The sequence below is a fragment of the Myodes glareolus genome, chromosome X (genome assembly GCF_982192425.1).
Source record: "Myodes glareolus chromosome X, mMyoGla1.1, whole genome shotgun sequence".
Classification (NCBI taxonomy): Eukaryota; Metazoa; Chordata; class Mammalia; order Rodentia; family Cricetidae; genus Myodes; species Myodes glareolus.
In genome coordinates, this window is record NC_142053.1 from 22,809,084 (window position 1) to 22,815,326 (window position 6,243).

Sequence of the window (6,243 nt, forward strand, 5' to 3'; positions counted from 1 at the left end):
CTGGACTACACAAGATTGAATCTGTCTAAAAGAGAAACAGAGCTCACACAAAGGTGATCCCAGCACTTGGAATCACACACCTTTCATCTCAGCACTAGGGAGGTGGAGAGAGGAATGATATGGCTGGGCAGAGAGAGGAATGGAATAAAAGGTGGGAGGAAACAGGAGCGCAGATGCAGTCTAAGGTTTGGTAGAGACTTTTGCAGTCTGAGGATGCAGTCTGAGATGGAGTCTGAGGAGTCACTCTAAGGACAGACAGCATCACCCTTTTCTCTGAGGATTCGGTAGAGATAAAAGGTCTCTCTAGTGACTGGCTTCAGTGCTTCTCTGATCTTCCGGCAAGCTTTATTTGTTCAGACACAAACAAAATATCGCTTCTAGCTGCTTTCCCCATGGGTTTGTTTTTCTATGTAGCTTTCAACATTCTTTGTTCTGTGTGCTTAGGCTTTGCCTATAATGCTAGGTGCAGAGGGTTTTTTTTGTTTTGTTTTGTTTTTCATGTTCTTTTCTTTTTGCCATTTTATTTTATTTTTAAAAACAGCTTGCTTATTTATTTATTTATTTATTTATTTATTTATTTATTTCCCTTCCCCTTTCTCCTCCAGTTCCTTCCTTCTAGGTCCTCTCTGTCCCTCCTCTATTCACTGCTCCTCCATTTCTATTCAGAAAAGGGCAGGCCTCTCGTGAATATCAACAAAACATGACATATCAAGTTGCAGTAAGACTAAGCACCTCCCCAGGTATTAAGAATGGGCAAGGTGACCCAGTATGAGGAATAGGGTCCCCAAAGCCAATAAGAGCAGAGACAGACCCTGATCCCACTCTCACAAAAAGACCAAGACACACAACTGTCACATATATGCAGAGTACCTAGGTCATTCCCATGCAGATTCCCTGGTTGTCAGTTCAGACTCTGTGAGCTCCTATGAGCCCAGGTTAGTCGTTTCTGTGGTTTTTCCTGTGGCATCCTTGACCCCTCTGGCTCTTGTAGCCGAGGCTTACATTTGGAGAATCCACGCTGTTATGTTATTGACTATGCTTTTAACCTTCTACTTTCCCTCTTTCCATGCCCACAATTCATAACTTTGGTCTTTAAATGGTGTCCAATGAACCTCAGCTCATGGAATTCATTCTATTTTCATTGCTGTCTTAGGTATTGTAATTGTTTACCTTGTCTCCAGACCCTGATAATCTGCCTTCACTTGAGCCATTCTTTTGGTGATTTCTAATTTTGTTTGATTACTGAGGTTTTCATTTCCCAGCTTTCAGATAATAATCCCATCTACTTAGTTCCTCTTTCACAGCACACTTTGATTCCCTTCTTCAGCTGCTCATTTGCATTCTCCTTGAAGTTATTCAGTTTATTTGTCCTCGCTTTTGATATCCTTGGACATTCTTGTAATCTGTTTTGATACTCCAACAAGCATTCATCTATTTCATTGCTGCCTTTGGAAGCACTCCTATGGAATTGGTAGTTTTGAAGAAGTCTCAATACCTTGTTTTTCACATTTCGCCTCTCTGTGCTAGGACTTGAGCATCTGTAATTAGGTCATTGGTTGGGCTTTTAGCACTCATATTCTTCCCATCACGGTATTCGCAATGTTGAAGTGAGACTAGATTATAATAGGGTTGAGGTGCAGTTTCTCCCCACTGGAAATGTACTTTCGCATCTAAACCCACATGCTCAGGACCCAGAGACAAGCTACAATACCACTTTAAGAGCACAATGCTAACTGCAGAAGCAAGAATATCTGTAAGGACATATTCTTTCACGCTGGGCCTTAGGCTTGGTTTTGACTTCTTTGTTCTCCTTCTCCCACTATCACTTGACAAAGAAACAAAGCTGTACAACACTCGGGATAGCCAAAACGGATTCTTTTTCTCTTAGACCTAAAGAAAAGTGCACATGACATTAAACTGGACTAAATTCTAGATATTACAAGGAAATGTGTGGATTTATAGCCCAGAAGCATGTTCGAGAACAGGTTTGCAAATTATTGAGGGGAAATGTCAGTGTCCAGGGAGCCTTCTGACTAAACTGGTCTAACAGGATTCTTTCTAAAGGCAGGCCAGGGATCAGCACCACCTGGGGGATGGTAAAGGATCCATCTTGACTGAGGAGGATTCATTTGAGGAGAAGTTGTGGGAGGGGGTCCCTAGCTAAACCAATTAGCAGGATTCCTGCTTTACAAAAAACAGGCCATACAAAGACAAATCTTATCCATTGAAGTGCAGCTAGCATTCCCTTACTGTTTGGTAGGCGATCTCAAAGTCAGTATCAATGCCTTGCACAATGAATCTTTTTCCAAACTCTTCTGCTGTCTAATGCTAACTTCTCAAACAAGAACCAACCAACCCTAGCTGACCTTTCTGAGATCTGGAGGGGCAGTTCCACCATAAATGCATAGCAAAGCAGTGGTGAAAAGCACTGACAGGTTGAGATACTTCTAAGTAAAAAAGAGAATAGCCACCCAAATAAAAGATACTTGTAAGGCCAGGATAATGATCATGCTTCTAATCCCATCAAGGAGGAAGCTGAGGCAGCAGGATCACAGATTTGATAGCAGCCTGGGGTATATAGTGAGACCCTGTCTATAAATAAATAAAATAAAATGAACAGTATCTGGGGTTTGGGGGTGTAGCTCAGTTGGTACAGTGCATGCCCAGCATACAGAAAGTCCTGGGTTCAGTCCCCAGCACACTGCATAAACCAGGCATGGTGGACACATCAGCATTTCTAGTACTCAGGAGGTGGAAGCAGGAGGATCGGAAGTTTGAGGTCTTCCTCATTTATATAGCAAGTTTGAGGGCAGCCTGTGCTATATACAAATGAACAAAAAGATGCTTGTGCCATGACAGACAAAAACTTCACAAATTCCATTTCTAGCAAGAGCAATCAGGCCTCAAATTCTAGAAGACTGTCAGGCAGCTTCTTTCTTCTACCCATGCTCCAGTCCCCAGCCCCTGCCTGTGCCTCTCTCTGCTCCCGCGCCTTTTCCTGCAAGCCCTCCTGCCTGACTGCTTAATGATCAACCTTCAGGTCACCTACCAGACTGATAGCCACATTGTATGTAAGAGCAGGCTTCCCTAACAGCCTGCATCCGAGGCACCTGGAAGACCCAGAAAACGGATTGCTGTGGAGCACCTCAAGACTCGGATTCAGCAGACATGAGAAGGGATATGAGAATTTGCATTCCTAATACATTCCCAGAGAATTAGTTTTCATATTCTGAAGACCAGATATTGAGAACCGTTGATCAATATTATCTTCGAACTTGATATTCCATCAAACAACTGACCCTGGACTCCATTACTTGGTTCTCGTGAGAAAGAATCCAGCTGAGCCTATCTGAGGCAGATGTTTATCCTTGTTGCATTTAGTTATACCCAAGGGAGCAGAGTCCTAAGGTTTTATAGGACCGATTGCTTCTTTGAGGTTATGGTGTGAGAAACATTTTAAAGAAGGTGGCTCACTGTCACAACTGCTGCCTTGGCTGACCTTTTGTTTGTTTATTTTGCTGAGACGGGGTCTCAAGTAAATCAGACCAGCATTGGACTCCCTGTGTAACTGACCCTGGCCTTAAAATCCTGATTTTCCTGCCTCTGCCTCTCAAGTGCTGGGATGATAGGTATGCACCACCATGTCCACCATGGCTTCTTTTAAAGCTCTGAAAATTCCCACACTGAATTAGTTCTTCATGACCAATGAAAGTTGTGAGACTATGATCACTGTATACTAGACACCTTTAGCCAGGAATCTCAAAGTGAATCAAAGCTTTATATCTACATCTAAATTCATACCCTTTCCCCTTCTAGTAAGTTGCCCCCTCGCAAACTCTCCAAGTCAGAAACTCCATTGGTTTCTCCTCACTGCCTTCACCCTACCAAGTCCTGGTGGTTGTTTTTTCTATGCTTGGTTAGTCTAACCTAACACCTGCCTTCAGTCTGTTCTTCACATGAGTGCCAAATGTTCTACCTGAAGCAGCTTCCTAGTCTTTGCTTGCTGGGTCAGCCACACTGTGCCTGAGGCAGCTGGAATCTGGGTTCATTGTGTTCAGCAGAATGCACATACAAGTCTATTTCTGTAGCAGCGCCACACACACACAGATTATCGTGGGATGGGAATGTGGCACGGTCTGTAGATTATTTGCCTAGAAGTACTGCAGGCAGCACGGTCACGAATTTGCCATCATCTTTTATTCAAGGGCAGCGTTTGATATATGAGATCCTGTCTTAGCTTTTAAAATACTTTTATTAAACTAGCCTGTGATGTCTGCTAGGACTTGCCACTGCCTGCTTTAGACTTCCCTCAACAGCAGACAAAAGCGCATGTTTTCTAGCATTCACCCTGCTGTTTCACGTGCAGTAATCATTGTTCATGATTTCTATTCTTGCTTAGATGCCTTTCGGCCTAGGTAACATCCTTTGAGACACAGCTTAAGTACTGTCATCCCAGGAAAGCTTCCTTATTTGCTCCCACAAGTTATCAGTCAGTCTTCTCTGAAGTTCTTAATACTACAAGCATACTTATTGCTAGATTTATCACACTGTATTAAATTGTTTTTGTTTTTCCCTTTCACCCCTTAGATTCTTGCAGACATGATCTCTGTCTTGACCATGACTATATTTCTACCATATAGTGTAGTTGATCACAAGGTAGTACCTGGTGACATAGAGATGGCTTAGTCACTACACCTTAGTAGGGTAGGGGTGCCTATTGGCAAGCTGGATCTCTGGGACCCACATGGTAGAAGGAGGTGACCACCTCTCACAAGTTGTCCTCGGAGCTCTTTGTGTATACACACATACAAAATGAATGTAGTTGACAACAATCTTAAATTGTTACAAAAATTTTGAGGGTGACAAAATTTGTTATAAAATCTTTAGGGTGACATCATACAGCTTGAGCAACAATAACCAAAGCCAAAGGCTAGTGGAAAACAGATGAAGAGTTAAATAGATACTTTCTCAAAGAAGATGTGCAAACAGTTGCCAATAGGCACAGGAAAAAGATCAGCATCATTGGATAGTGGGGGAAACAAAGACAATAGAAAACAAAACTCGTAGATACAAAGATGGCCAGAGTACATCAGAAGAAATGGAAAGTGTTGCCAGAGGCTTAGGAATGGTAAAGCACAAAAATGTTCCATGCTTTGCTGGTGAAAATTAAAATGGTAGCCATGTGGTGTAGGAGGTCCTTCTGTATTTGTGTTGCTTTCATTGGTTAATAAAGAAGCTGCTTTGGGCCTGGTGATAGGGCAGATCTTAGGTAGGTGGAGAGACAGCACTGAATTCTGGGAGGAAGAAAGCAGAGTCAGAGAGAGAACCGCCATGGAGATGCCAGGTCAGACATGCTAAATCTTTCCCAGTAAGCCACAGCCTTGTGATGAACACAGATTAATAGAAATGGTGTAAATCAAGATGTAAGAGTTAGCCAATAAGAGGCTAGAGCTAACGGCCAAGCAGTGTTTCTGTGTTATCATTTTGGGTGTAAGTTAGCTGGGTGACCAGAACAAAGGGACCTCTCTCCTTTCAACAGCCATGGTAGAAAGTAATTTTGTGGTTCTTTGAGAAATTAACAGTTGCCATAAAGAATCACCAACCCCAATGGAAAGCAGAGTCTCAAAAATACAAGAGTACACCCTCATCTATCAGTGTTATTCATAATAGCCTAAGTGTGACATTGATCCAAGTATTTGTTTATCGATGAGCAAATTATGCAGTGGATGATGGAATACATTAAAATATTACATACATGCATTAGAATATTATATTTCCTATAAAGAGAAGGGAGGGAATCCTGGAACACAACATCTCGAGGATACTAAAACTAATTCATTCCCACTACTGGCTCCTGTATGGTTCTGTGTATGAAAGGTACCAGGAATGTTCTCATTCAGAGACACAGAAAGTAGAGTGGTAGTGTCTAGCATCTGGGAAAGGGGGACTAGGGCTTATGGTTTGATTAGGACAGTTTCTTTCTCCTTTCTTTTTAAACAATCTTTTTTATTTTACATACCAATACCAGTTCCCTTTCTTTCCCCTCCTCCCACTCCCCCTACTTTCCCACTACCCCCACTCCCCAATTGCTCCTCAGAGAGGGTAAGGCCTTCCATGGGGAGTCAACAAATCTGTCAAATCACTTGAGGAGGGCCAAGGCCCTCCCCCTGTATGTAGGCTGAGCAAAGTATCCCTCCATAGGGAATGGGCTCCAATAACGCAGTTCATGCACTAGGGATAAAT